The sequence below is a fragment of the Triticum urartu genome, chromosome 2A, assembly GCF_056163025.1.
Source record: "Triticum urartu cultivar PI428250 chromosome 2A, HENAU_Tu73, whole genome shotgun sequence".
NCBI lineage: Eukaryota > Viridiplantae > Streptophyta > Magnoliopsida > Poales > Poaceae > Triticum > Triticum urartu.
In genome coordinates this window covers 53,247,135-53,262,531 of record NC_141874.1, presented here as the reverse complement: position 1 = coordinate 53,262,531, position 15,397 = coordinate 53,247,135, and positions in this window count along the sequence as shown.

Here is a 15,397-nt window from a genome sequence, read left to right as displayed (position 1 = left end):
CTTTAGCAACGGTGCACAGTTAGGGGAGAACTCTTCTTGAAATTGTTATGAGGGATCATCTTATTTACTACCGTCGTTCTAAGTAAACAAGATGCAAAACATGATAAACATCGCATGCAATCAAATAATAAACGTGACATGATATGGCCAATATCACATAGCTCCTTTGATCTCCATCTTGGGGCTCCATGATCATCTTGTCACCGGCTTGACACCATGATCTTCATCACCATGATCTCCATCATCGTGTCTTCATGAAGTTGCTCGCCAACTATTACTTCTACTACTATGGCTAACGCGTTTAGCAATAAAGTAAAGTAATTTACATGGCGTTTCTCAATGACACGCAGTTCATATAAAAAATAAAGACAACTCCTATGGCTCCTGCCGGTTGTCATACTCATCGACATGCAAGTCGTGAATCCTATTACAATAGCATGAACATCTCATACATCACATATAGATCATTCATCATTCATCACAACTTTGGCCATATCATATCACAAAGCACTTGCTGCAAAAACAAGTTAGACGTCCTCTAATTGTTGTTGCAAGTTTTACGTGGCTGAATTAGGGTTCTAGCAAGAACGTTTTCTTACCTACGTGAAAGCCACAACGTGATTTGTCAACTTCTATTTACCATTCATAAGGACCCTTTTCATCGAATCCGCTCCAACTAAAGTGGGAGAGACAGACACCCGCCAGCCACCTTATGCAACTAGTGCATGTTAGTCGGTGGAACCGGTCTCACGTAAGCGTACATGTAAGGTTGGTCCGGGACGCTTCATCCCACAATACCGCTAAAGCAAGATAATACTAGTAGTGGCAAGAAAGTTGACAAATCTACGCCCACAACAAATTGTGTTCTACTCGCGCAAGAAGAACTACGCATAGACCTAGCTCATGATGCCACTGTTGGGGAACGTTGCAGAAAACAAAAATTTTCCGACGGTTTCACCAAGATCCATCTATGAGTTCATCTAGCAACGAGTCATCGGATGCATCTACATACCTTTGTAGATCGCGAGCGGAAGCGTTCAAAGAACGGGGATGAAGTAGTCAAACACGACGTGATCCAAATCACCGATGACCAAGCGCCGAACGGACGGCACCTCCGCGTTCAACACACGTACGGGACGGGAGACGTCTCCTCCTTCTTGATCCAGCAAGGGGGGAGGAGAGGTTGATGAAGATCCAGCGGCACGACGGCGTGGTGGTGGATGCAGGGCGTCACAGTAGCAGGGCTTCGCCTATACTGCGAGAGAGAGATGTAACGGGGAGAGGGAGGTGCCAAAGGCTGTGGTATGAAGTCCCTCCTATCCCCCACTATATATAGGAGGGCCAAGGGGGGGGGTGCGCCAGCCTAGGAGATCCAATCTCCTAGGGGCGGCGGCCAAGGGGAGGTTTCCCTCCCCCCAAGGCACCTAGGGGTGCCTTCCACTAGTGGGACTCCTCCCCTATGGAACCCTAGGCGAATGGGCCTATAGGGGCTGGTGCCCTTGGCCCATATAGGCCAAGGCGCACCCCTATAGCCCATGTGGCCCCCCCCGGGCAGGTGGCCCCACCCTGTGGGCCCCCGGGACCCCTCCGGTGGTCCCGGTACAATACCGATGACCCCGAAACTTGTCCTGATGGCCGAAATAGCACTTCCTATATATAATTCTTTACCTCCGGACCATTCCGGAACTCCTCGTGACGTCCGGGATCTCATCCGGGACTCCGAACAACATTCGGGTTATTGCATATACATATCTTCACAACCCTAGCATCACCGAACCTTAAGTGTGTAGACCCTACGGGTTCGGGAGACATGCAGACATGACCGAGACGACTCTCTGGTCAATAACCAACAGCGGGATATGGATACCCATGTTGGCTCCCACATACTCCACGATGATCTCATCGGATGAACCACGATGTCGAGGATTAAACAACCCCGTATACAATTCCCTTTGTCAATCGGTATGTTACTTCCCCGAGACTCGATCGTCGGTATCCCAATACCTCGTTCAATCTCGTTACCGGCAAGTCACTTTACTCGTACCGTAATACATGATCCCGTGACCAGACACTTGGTCACTTTGAGCTCATTATGATGATGCATTACCGAGTGGGCCCAGTGATACCTCTCCGTCATACGGAGTGACAAATCCCAGTCTCGATCCGTGTCAACCCAACAGACACTTTCGGAGATACCTGTAGTGCACCTTTATAGTCACCCAGTTACGTTGTGACATTTGGTACACCCAAAGCACTCTTACGGTATGCGGGAGTTACACGATCTCATGGTCAAAGGAAAAGATACTTGACATTGGAAAAGCTCTAGCAAACGAACTACACGATCTTGCGCTATGCTTAGGATTGGGTCTTGTCCATCACATCATTCTCCTAATGATATGATCCCGTTATCAATGACATCCAATGTCCATAGCCAGGAAACCATGACTATCTGTTGATCAACGAGCTAGTCAACTAGAGGCTTACTAGGGACATATTATGGTCTATGTATTCACACGTGTATTACGATTTCCGGATAATACAGTTATAACATAAATAAAGACAATTATCATGAACAAAGAAATATAATAATAATACTTTTATTATTGCCTCTAGGGCATATTTCCAACATGTCATCCCATAGTAACTTAGTGCAACCAGATTTGATGTCACAAGTAGTCATTTCCCTGAAGTAGTCGTACATCTTCATGCAATCTTTCCACCAAAAGGATCCTTTGCTTCTGTTGTAATGAGGGACCTCTTTGTTGTGATAGTGAGCTTCCCAGATTAGCTTTACCCATGGGACATCCACTTTGTTATAGAATTTGAACAGGTGCTTTATGAGTAGAGCTTTATTTTGTTCTCTCAAATTCAACACCCCTAGACCTCCTTGCTGTTTGGGCTTGCATATCATCTCCCAGCTTGCCAGGCATTTACCACCTTTATTGATTTCATTTCCATACCAAAGAAAAATTCTGCTTGATTTATCCACATGGTCCAGAATGGTGACATGGACTTTAAGAGAGCACATAGCAAATATAGGCATAGATGCAACAATAGAATTAACATAAGTGAGTCTCCCTGAATGGTTCATGAACCTGGCAATCCCTGATAATCTCTTATCAATTCTGGATATAACTGGAATTAGATCATGAACAGATGGCTTAGTGGTGCCCATAGGTAGTCCAAGGTATGTGAAAGGAAGACTTTCAACTTTACAGCCAAAAGAGCTTGCAAGATTGTTGACTGATTGTTGATCCATATTTATTGGAATCATGGATGATTTACTGTAGTTAACAAATAGCCCAGTGGACATACTAAATAGGTTTAGCACGTATTTGAGATGGCTGAGTTGTTCTGCATCAGCAGGCATGATCAATAGAGTATCATCAACATATTGAATAATAGGGTAGTCAAGGCCATAAGCCTGATTTGTGGGTAGAGTGATTTCCCCATTTTCCCAAGCAACACTAATAATAGTCTGGAGAAGGTCAGCGCAATGATATATAGTAGTGGAGAGTGGGGGTCTCCTTGTCTGACTCCTCTTTTGCATATAATTTTTTTCCCAGCAACACCATTTAATAGGACAGATGTTGATGCAGTGTTGAGTATATTGGTTACCCATTTTATCCATCTTGGACCAAAACCCTTAGCTTTCAACATAGCAGTAATAGCATTATATTCAATCTTATCAAAAGCTTTCTCAAAATCAAGTTTGAGAATGATGATAGGTTTTCTAGACTGATGGCATAGATGAATGTATTCGAATGCAAATCCCAAGCAGTCCTGAATATTTCTCCCTTTTATGAAACCATATTGATTCTGATGAATGACAGAGGTAATGATTTTCTGAGCTCTGTTGGCCATAAGTTTCATGATGATTTTAAGAGGAAGGCTGACCAGGGAAATGGGTCTGAAGTCATTCATGCCAATAGGATTAGTAATCTTTGGGATGAGAGTAATAAAAGCTGTATTAATGCTCTGAATATCAATGTTTCCCTCAAAAAAAATCCCAAATCATAGTGTAAATATCTTGTTTGATAATATCCCAACATTTCTTCAGAAATAAGCCATTAAAACCATCAGGCCCTGGAGCTCTGACAGAGTGGATCTCTTTAATAACCTGGTCAATTTCATCCATGGTAAAAGGTGCCTCAAGTTCAGATAAATCTTTAGGTTGAATAAGTTCCTCAAGGTTGAATAACATAGGGGGGTTGATAGCTTTTCCCAATCTATCTTTGTAGGACTTCCAAATAATGGCAGCCTTGTGATCATGATTTTGGAAAGGAGTCCCATCTTCATCTTGCAAAGAAGTTATGAAATTCTTCCTGTAGCTTTGGGTGGCCATGGCATGAAAAAATTCAGTATTTTCATCATCAAGCTGAATACTCCTCATCTTAAACCTGGATTTCCAATATATCCTTTTTACTTCCAGTAACTTGGCTATGTGATTCTTGATAATAGTTCTGAAGTTTGATTCAATAGTGCTTAGATTCCTTTGATCCTCAATGCCATCAATCATAGATAGAACATAGTTGCAAGCAAAAATATTGGTATTAATTTTTGAGAGATTTTTGCTCCACTTTTTTAAACCCATTCTGAGACATTTGAACCGGGCTGCAGTATCCTTGGCAGAATTTGTCAATTGTTGATTTCTGTTCCAACACTGAATAACAGTCTCATAGAACCCATCAAATTCAAGCCAATAATTCTCAAATCTAAATATAGAGGATTTTGGAATATCACTGCCTATCTGGATATGAATAGGAATATGATCTGATGTGACTCTAGCAAGAGGGTGTGCTAAAGTATTTGGCAAGGTGAGGGTCCAGTTGGCAGAAGTAAAAATCCAGTCAAGCTTTTCCAGAAGTGGTAAGTCCTGCATGTTAGACCAAGTGAAATTCCTACCCTTGATAGGTATTTCCACAAGATCCTGTTGTTGAATTAGGCTATTAAATAAAAGCATATTATTGGTGTCTCCTCCTGGTCTGTTTCTGTCAAGTGGGCTCCTTATTAAATTGAAATCCCCCATTAAAATCCAATGATCCATTTGAGAAGCATCTATATTGTTCAACCAATCAAAAAATTCAGTTCTGTCATCATTGTGGCAGGGTCCATAAATATTGCTGATGAAGAAAATGTTCCCAGATAAATTGCATGTTAATCTCACAGTGATTTGATATGTACTCTGACTGACTACAGTTCCAGTAAAGAGACTGCCATTCCATATAGTGATAATTCCTCCTGATAGGCCAACAGACGCAGTATATGCAAATTGATTGAATCTTCTAGGCGAAAAATTTCTGAGGTAAGATTGGTCAAAATAATCTCGCTTAGTTTCTTGCAAGCAAATAATGCCACAGTTGCTTTCTTTGATTTTCGCTCTAACATCATCCCATCTAATCTGGGAGTTAATTCCTCTGACATTCCAATTTAGGATGTTCCAGTTTCTATTCATTGATCAAATTAGTATGACAGTGCTTATATTGGATAGACTTAATCATATCCAGAGAAACAGGGTAACAATCATAGGATGTGATGGAATAAGGTAGCCATGTGATCTGATAACCCAAACTGCTCAGAAGCATCTGACACATACTTAATTGACCATTCAGACCTCTTAAATAAAAATATAAATAGTGCATGATGTTCCACTCACAAGCATATAATATGGAGTTTAACTCCTTACAACCCAAATACTTAATAAAAACTGATAAAATAGTCCAAGAGCAGATAAAGAAAACACACTCTCTGCAAACTTCCTTGATCTTGATATAACAAGACCAATTAGAGCAACTAGAATCTTTATTCATGGTCCACCTTGGCCATCAGCTTCTCTTCAGAGACCTCCTCAGGAGGAATCATGCACTGCATAGTAGCAAGAGCTTGGATAGTTCCAAGTGGAAGTTCAGGAGGTGGAGGAGCAGTTGGGTCTCTGACTTCATGTTCAAACTCGGAGTTCAGATTCTTCTGTCAGTTACTGAGGTTCCTTGCTTTGTTTGCAGCAGCTTCATTTTTAAAACCCACACTCAGACCAGCAATGCGGCGGCTACGGCGCATGTCGTTTACATCCAGTGGAGCATTGGCCTTCTTCCTTTTGTTGATCACCTGCATTGGGGGTATGGCAGGAGGAGCGACTGGTTCCTTAGGCAGTCCCTGTGTTGCCTCAGCAGATGGTGAGTTTGGATTACTGGCCATAAAATCAAGCATGGCAGGTGACATGTTAGACTCATGTCCATGCAACAGGGCAGCTGAGGAAGAACCAGGGACATCCAACTCTTCAGAGATCATAACAGAGGGGATCAATGGTTCCGGTGGTGTTTCAGTAACAACAGTCAGCAGACATTTCTTCACAGGACCATGGACATCATCAACATTGAATAATTGGACACGGGTACTGACTACAGCAACACCATCAAGCATATCAAGGACCTCAGGTGCATTGGAGATAATTTTTGACATCATGTCATGTAGAGCAATAAATGCATCGGCAGCTTCAATAGCAGGTTGGTATGGTTGATCCTGATGAGCAATCACAGGGTCCTGGGGCGGGATGTTAACCATGGGGATGTTAGCTTGTGCATCTTCAGGGGCATGGTGGGCAGCAGGCGCAGCATGAGGGTTTTCATTTTGATCAAACTCAGCATCATGCCAAATACCACCAAATGGAGCATGAGGCATAGGATGCAAGACACCGTCAGGTGGGATCGGATCCTCATCACCACCCATAGCCCCAAGGAGTTCAGTTGACAGAATATACACGTCACTAGTCCAAGATTGCCCATGGCCATAATCATCTAAGCTTTCACATATGACATGACTGACAGGTATTTCCAAAAGATCAGGCACTCTAATCTTGACTAGTATGCGAGCTCTATTGGATAAATCTCTATTCCAAACTAAGAACTTAGCAAACCCACTGATAGACTCACGGACCTTGTCTGGCCTCCATGCCTCAAGAGGGAAATTGACCATCATGATCCAAACATCATGGGAGAAAGTGCAGTCTTGATAGTTGATACCTCGGTCATGACGGATCACACGTAGAGTCGAGTCGCCTACGAAGTAGGGACTGTTGGCAATAGCAGTGTCGATGTCGCAGGCATGTTGGAAGCGGACGAGTGCGGCCCCCATGCCGCACCTGGACACCTCAGCAATGCGGAAACCACGCTCATGGTCGAGATAGTGACGAATGAGCATGGCGTCCGTGTCGAACTGGTTGGGGTCCGGCGGCGGGGCGAGGGAGATGATGGCCCACTCCCCCGATTGAACCAGAGCTTCTCCGCCAAGGTAATGGTAAGATCGATGACGGCGTTCTCCATGGGCTTCGATGATGGCAGTACCAGGTGGAAGGAGCGGGAGGGGGTCGCATGGGTAGGTGGCCATGGTGGCAGAGGAAGTTGGGGCGACAAAGGAGAAGCACGACGGAGCAGAGCAGGGGTGTAATGAGGTGCAGGGGGTTTGGCAGGCTTGGCGATCGAATAGAGGAGGAGGGGTGGGGTTTTGGGGAGACGAGTCGTCAACCGGGTAATCGGGTACTGGTGTGGCCGGGCGAGGTGGAGTTTGGTGGGATTTGACCCGATAGACAAGGGTTTTTTTTTGGATAAAAGGCAGAAACGGGAGATATGCCCGTAACGAAAACAAGATCGGTATCTAAACTGATTTTTGCAATCAATACGCAGGTGACCAGAGGATAAGCATTTACCGCAGAAAGATAAAATATGAGGTTGTTGATGGCCAGGTGGGTCAAACTCGGTGCGGTGGGCTGGAGTGGGTCGTTGGTTGGATACGGAAGTGGGCTGGGCTCCAGCCAGGGTGGAGATGGGTTGTGGTGGATCAGTAGGCCTCGTAGTATGGTCGCTGCGGATAGAATTTTGAATAGCGAGGATCCCGCTCACTGTTGGCACATGATCCGAGGTTGACGGGATATTGTTGACGGCAGCCGGAGTTGAGCATGGAGGTGGGATGGGTGGACGCCGATCACCGATGGGAACAGAGTTTGCACCGGTTAGAAGACCTGGAGTGGCTCTGGAGACCGTGGTCCATTCGTGATCTAGCTCATCAAGCCAAAGATTGTATTCTCTAGTCCATGAAGGACCACCAAAACCCCATAGGTGAAAATGACATGAAAAACTAGGGCATCGAAAAGATCTTAAGCGATAGATCATAAATCCAACCGCCTTTGATATAACAGAGAACTTGAAAACTTGTCCACGAATGTGAGAAACATTGAGATGAGCTGGTGATCCCCCAATGCAAGACTCTAGGGCTAGGCCAACGTGTTCAACATTCAAGGGGAAAGAAGAATGGCTAAAGGAGACCACCAGATGAAATGCGTGGTTGGGATCAAGGCAATGAACAGAGGTGGAGAATCGGGCTCTAACCTTGTTGGCAATTTCCACCCCTGGAGAAAGGTCCAGGAGGGGCGGCACCATCTTGGCCGGAGGGATTCACAGAGAGGGAGCGCCATGGATCGCCGTTGGAGTCGCCCAGGGAGTCGCCAGAGGGGTGGTGGAGGGGGGAGCCATGAGTCGCCAGAGGGGTGATGAACTGGAGCTACTTCGATGTCACCCTATGTTATAATTTTTCAAAGTTTTTCACACACCCAAAATTTATTTATTTTGGCATGAGCTTCTCATATGTCCAAACACCATAAAAATTTGCATGAACCTTGCGCACATGAGCATCTTGGATGCCTAAAGTTTTCATTTTCTTTTTTACAATTTACTATTCATGTCCGAGTGTAAATGAGGTCATCTTAGTATGGAATATTCTGAAAGTAAATGATTTTTTAATTGCATTCGTATCTCACTAGCTAGTTGTATATCCCACTCCACTCTTAGACTAAAATTACAAGATTATGTAGGGGTGCTGGATACGCGCCCCGCTGATGAGTCGCCTGAGCTGCCACTCCCAATGACCGGTCGACCATGAATGACAGAGGGTACACGATCCCTGGCACCATTGGTGGGGGGGCTGTCACCACCGTGGCGAAGACGCTAACGGCAGCGGCCGCACTAGGGTTTCCGATTCGGTTCCCCCTTGGTGTCACCTGGGAGGAGCAACGAGTCGGGTTGTTAACGTCTGTCCCTTTTGTAGATGTATGAGGTTATTTCCTTACCATATTTAATGTAGACATTTCAGTAAAAAACAAGAAGAGCTAGTAAACACATAATATTTTTCTCTGAAGAGGAGCAAAAAGCATTCTAAGAAACACCGGTAAACATGAAACAAGAAGAATTAGTAACGCATTGCGATCAAACACAACAACATGCGTGATATGGCCGTCTTCTCGTGCTAGCCACGTTGGCTTAGGAATAGTTTATCCGGCTCGAGTTGCGATTGGTCCTTTGGCTGTTGTGTAGTGCGTGTTTTGATTGGTTGTTCTGATTCGTTGTCGCTACATCCACGCCAGAGAAGGAAACAATTCGTTGCTGTCCAGATAACACCTCCCCTGCCTTCCCTTCCACACGAAGCAAACCTCATCTCTTCCTATTTCGCCTCTATCATGCAACCATCACCGCTTCCGCATACGCATCGATGTCTCGCGTTTCTGCGCCGCTGCCTCTGCCTCCGCTACTTTTTCAGCATATTCTCCTGCTCATTCCCCTCTCCTAGCCGAGCTCCAACCCTGCATCGTCCACTCTTCTTCTCCTCCTCTGAAGGAGCACGTGGCTTGCAGCTGCCACCGGAAGGAAGTTGGGTGGAGGAGATCCGGTGCCAACGGGGCACACATGCCATGATTATAAGTGTATAACCCTAGCGCCCATTCCCATTTTGGGTGGAACAGATGTACTAAGAGCCGCCAGAGTCACCGTCACCTTCTAGGGACGGGTCGGCGGGGGATGCTGGTGTTGGGTCAACACGGGGAAGGCGCCGCTGATGAGGATGTGGTGGAGGACGAGGTCGAGCCAGGTCGGTGAAGGGTGCGGTGGCTGGCTCGCTGGCCAAGCGGCCACCTCTCTCGTTCTCGTCTTTGATGCCGTGAAGAAGATGGATGCTGAAATGGACACATCCTGCATGAGCAGCAGAGGTGTCGTCACTCGATCCGTTTGTGCGTGCCCTTGGTCGCATGCACGCCTCATGTACAACTCGCCGCTCGTCTCTCCTCTCTGTTATGGATCCAACATGAAGATAAATTGTTGGGGAAGTAGATAATATCAGGATTTTTTATTGTTGTTGCTTCTGTTTACCTTCCTGATCATGGTTGTTGGTGTATGGCATTCACTCTTTGTCAGCTATAGACATGATATTTTAGGATATTGCGAGGCAGAGCACTTATAAAGTGACATGCAATTTTGTTGATGCCACGGTAAAAGGAGCAGTCGGTGTCATCAATAGGCCTCCAATCAATCCAATTGATCCAGAATGTTTTCATCTCTGAGTGAAACTCAAATCTCACACTGTTTGCAAAAGAGAAAAGTATACTTTTTGTCCCTTAACTCTGGACGAAATTTAGATTTAGTCCCTCAATTACGTAACCGGATAACTTGCACCCCTAATTTTTGAAACCGGGCAAGTTTTGTCCCTAATCTTGATTTTGACCCGTTTTGATGATGACTCACCCTGGTTTTGACCTGTCCATGCCAACCTGGCAAAGAAGACCCCAAAATTGACCTGTCCCGGTTCCCCTCTCTCTCTACTCCACCGCTCTCTCACGCGGCGTCTGCGGGCAGGGAGCGCACCGAGGAGCAAGCTATCGGTGGTGGTGATCTCAACAGAGTGAGCGCGGCGCCAGGAGATGGGAGATCTCCGCTACTCGGCCTGCTCGTTACCCGGATGGACCACGTTGCCTTTGTGACCAGTTTGCCGGCCTGGGGCACCTCGTGGCATGGACGGTCTGTGGCGGCACGCGAGCTGCGGCGAGACCACGGTAGCGTTGAGGTGGTAGGCTCGGCGCGCCGGTGTTCAGGGGAGCAGCCAACGGCATGGTGGCCAGCAGATGGCGTTTGCTTGCAGATTGGCCATGGCGGGGTGCAGCTCGCACGACAGCGCGAAGCATGGAGGCTACACAAGCGTGCGACGTACGATGAGCATGGCGTGAGCGAGCATGGCACGGTCATCAATGACGGGTGCTGGTGCTCACCAACCAGGCTCGGTCGCGCGTTGCTCTGGATGATTGCTCACCTCTAGCTGATTGATTCATCCATCCGCCATAGACATGCACGTATATGACCTTTATCGCTCGATCCATTCTGGCCAGAACACACGAGTAGCACACGTACGCATGTCACCAGTTGCACGAGTTGATGCATGCCCGCAAAAACGTGTCGTCCATGTTCATGTTGAAGGGAGTGGCGATTGAGCCGTGCGCCATGTTGGAACCGCAGCCCTCTGGCTACCTCTCCTCTTACTCGAACGGAGGTGAAAGAAGAAGAACAGTGGACACGAAAGATTTTCCGGCCAGCGCACGAACGCCGCCACGGACGCTCAAACACCTCAATCTTTTCTTCTTTACAATAGCTACATGGTTTACACTCGGCTCAGCCTACAAGAGTACCCAGGCGGGGGATTTATATACAGTGCGCACACACACACCCCAAAAGCCACACACGCACGCACAACCCAGCCACACCGCAAGTCACGCACTAGCTAAGGTACTACATGCATGCATCCATGACTCGGCCACTAACAACTTATCCATGCATGCGTGTGACTCAATCCTTCCCTACTAACTAGGCAGTCAACCAACAAACTTGCATCAAGATTATGGCTAACACGCCAGTAGCGCTCGACGCGCGGCGGTGCAGCCTACAGACGGTGGCGAAAGCAGCATGGTCACGGTCATTGTCGCCGACGTTCCGTGCAATGTACTCGAGTACATAACGCAGACCGCGCGTTTGCTGAAGTAAGAGAAGGCCCCATGACTATGTGTGGACCAGCGGCAAGAGGGCAACTAGCAGCGGCGAGACCGTGTCCAGATGGAGCACCGAGAGCGGCAACGGTTATGCTGGTGATGTGGATTTCGAAGCATAGCATGGTTCCGGCTAGCAGTATAAGAGCCATACGAGACCACCGACGGCCTTGAGCATGGGAGCAGGGGCGCGCCAAATGTTCGATGGAATGCCCGGGTAGTAAGGAGGAAGAAGAGCAACATAGGAGAGAAAAATAGTGCCATGTGGATGAAGACAGGTGAAAAACATGCTGAGTCAGCACCTATACCGGGACAGCAGAAAACAAGGGACGAAACTTGTCTGGTTTTAAGAGTTGGGGGTGCAAGTTGTCCGGTTTTGTAGTTGAGGGACCAAATTTAGACTTCATCAAAAGTTGAGGGACGAAAAATATACTTTTCTCTTTTCGAAATAACTCCCACATGAGTTTACTGATTTTAAGTCAGATGCTTGATATCATGGCATAATGTGGTACTGAAGCAATAAGGGTGGCATGTCTGTGACAAGGGTATATGTGTGTATAGTAACAATGCTTCTTAATTATGATTGGAGAATCTGAAGCTCTCGGCACTTTCTGTGAACTTTGAAGTTAGCCAATAACAATCATGAGATCCTTGTTGTGTCAAGGTTTTCTGTCCCCTCCCTCGCAAAAAGGGTTGCTATCTCCTCAACTAATTCATGCTCCAGTCATTCCCTCCAATCGATGCCAGACCAAAAGAGATCCAGGTTTATCTCGTGTATCATGAAGAAGCTTCAACAGTAAAGAGAACAGAGCTATTATCTCAACAACAGAAGCTAGAGAATTTAAACCATTAGCATTTTCATGCATATAATTTAATCTATTTTTAGCTGCGCTAATTTAATAATAGTACAATTTATATTACTGATTCGGAGATATATGCGATACTTCTTTTAGCAATCAAAACAATTCACCAACATGTATATTGTATGCATTAATTGGATTAATAAATGAGAAATGCAGGATTTATTGAAGTCAAGTTACTAAATATTCATGATGATATCTTATTCCCTGAACTTCTTATCCAGCATCAACTGAGAGTCGAATACTTAAGTGGTTGAGGAAAGCTTCAAATACAATTGTGGCAAACATCTCCATTGATGCTACAAAGCATCTCGATGATTTTGAAGTGAGTTTGCATGTTAATTACATTACATTTTGTATCATGCCTATTGATCTAAACGTCACTTAGTTTTCTGAATTTGATGGAAACTATGATTTCCTGCTGTGTTTCTTCCTTCTTCTTTGTGCTGTTGTTGGAGGGATATCCTGCTTTGCTCGAGTACTTGGCCCGACCGCGACGCCAGACCGGATCCTAGTTCTCTTCCAACTGGATGGGCACATACATCGATACTCAAAGCCACAAGGCTGGTGCAGGCGTGTTGGATGCATATGTGTGTTCTTGTCTTTTCGACGTGGGAGTGAAGAAAAATGAGAGCAGCGTGGCTGTTAGAATTAATCCGAGATACGTAGTCGATCCACCGAAAAACAAGCAATAACAGGACAATGACGACACCGAGATTTGTTAACGAGATTCGGCAAACTCGCCTACTCCCCAGGGCAATGACTACGGGCGCTCCTCCCCAAGATACCGCAACACCGGCACAAGACGCCGGCACCCCCTTGCGAGCCTGTCGCTATCTAGCTGTCATGGTTACAATGTGGGGTGCCTCCTCATATATAAGAGGCCAAGGGTACAACGTGTCTGACTCCGCACTACAAGTATTCTACCCACACTACAACACCAAGTCCAAACGTAACCCAACTAGTACAAAATATTCGACACAAACACAACAAAGTCCACCTTGGCGAATATTCTTCACCACCTTGAATTTGTCCATGCGTCAAACTTCCATGTACTCCAGACTTGTGTTGTCTTCTTCGTAGCTTACTGAGAGCTACTCGACGAGTCTGCCCCAGACCCGCCGCCGCCGTGAGACCCCGCTGCTACTCCCGCAACTCCAGTCTCCGTGACTCCACCTGCAATAGTGCTCCCTTGCAACTTGTAAAGATGCGAAGCTGTCCTCCCTCCAATCATCATGGTCACCTCATCTTTCATGATTCTCACGGTCTTCTTATCCCGATCACAATGGAATACCATACCACCATCATGAAGAACACCAAGCGAAATTAGATTCCTCCTTAGCACTGGCACATGCCTGACTCCCCGAAGCATCCGCTCAACTCCGTCAAACATCTTGATTTTGATGTCACCTACTCCAGCAACACGATAACCCATGTCATCGCCCACATAGGCTAAACCAAACTCACCAGACTTGTACGAAGAGAAGCACTCCCTGCTGGGTGTCGCATGAAAAGAGCAAGATGAATCCAACATCCACGCTTCACTTTTGGTTGACTGCCTGTATGATACTATGAGGACATCACTACTGCTGTTTAAGTCATCACCATGAGTTGCCTTATTAGCACTTGCCCACCATTGAGTTCTGGACCGTCCTTTCTCATATGTCCCCACTGCTTACACTTGTGACACTGTATATTCTTTTCTTTTTCTTGTTCTTCCTAGCCTCATATCCCTTCCTCACCCTTGACTAGCAAACCTTCACCATGAGATACTTCCACCACGTTCTTCTTTCTCATATCATAAGATAGCAATCCCGCAGTAATATCCTCATTCTTGATGATCTCCTTGCCATGCGTCAAAGTAGTGATCAAATGGTCATAGGATGATGGCAATGAACAAAGAAGCAAAATTTCCCTATCCTCGTCGTCAACCGTCGCACCCAAGCGTGCTAGATCCGTCACGACTTGATTAAAGGCGTTCATATACTCCACAAGATCTAAGCCCTCCTACATCCTCATCCCATACAACTTTTGCTTCAGATACACCTTGCTCGTCGCAGTCTTGGACATAAACTGACTTTTCAGCTTCTCCTAGATCTTCTTCGGCAAATTCTCATCCATCACATGATAAATAACTTGGTCCGACAAACACAACCGTATAGTCCTGGCTGCTTTCAACTGTAACTCCTCCCAGTTATCCGCCTCCATCTTAGTTAGCTTGGCTTCCTGCAACAAGTCAAGATGAGAAAAAGCACGAGGAAGATGACAAAGTCAAGATTAGGGGGAGATTGTTAGCATAATCTTTATTATAGCTTAATTAGTTAGTGCTAGTTAGATGCTACTTTGCTGGTTGCCGTGTAGTAGTACTAATTGGAGTCAACCTTGACGTACGTGGGGGTTGTGTACTAGATCGTGTCCGGCTTGTAATTAGCTTGCATGCCGAGTCGTCATAGTACTTGGCCCGTGTGAGCGCTTGGAGTCTAGTCCGGTTAGGATTGTTGTCATTGTGATTTGATGTGATCGATCCTGAAGGGCGAATCCCAACAGTGGCGACAATTATACTGTGGTTGAAGTTTATTACCTGCTTAGGTCTGATTGCAGATGCTTGTGTTGCAGGAGTCTTGTCGCAAGGTTTAGGGATGATAACACAAAGCTTCGGAGATCTTCGTGTTTTACTCGTTGTTTT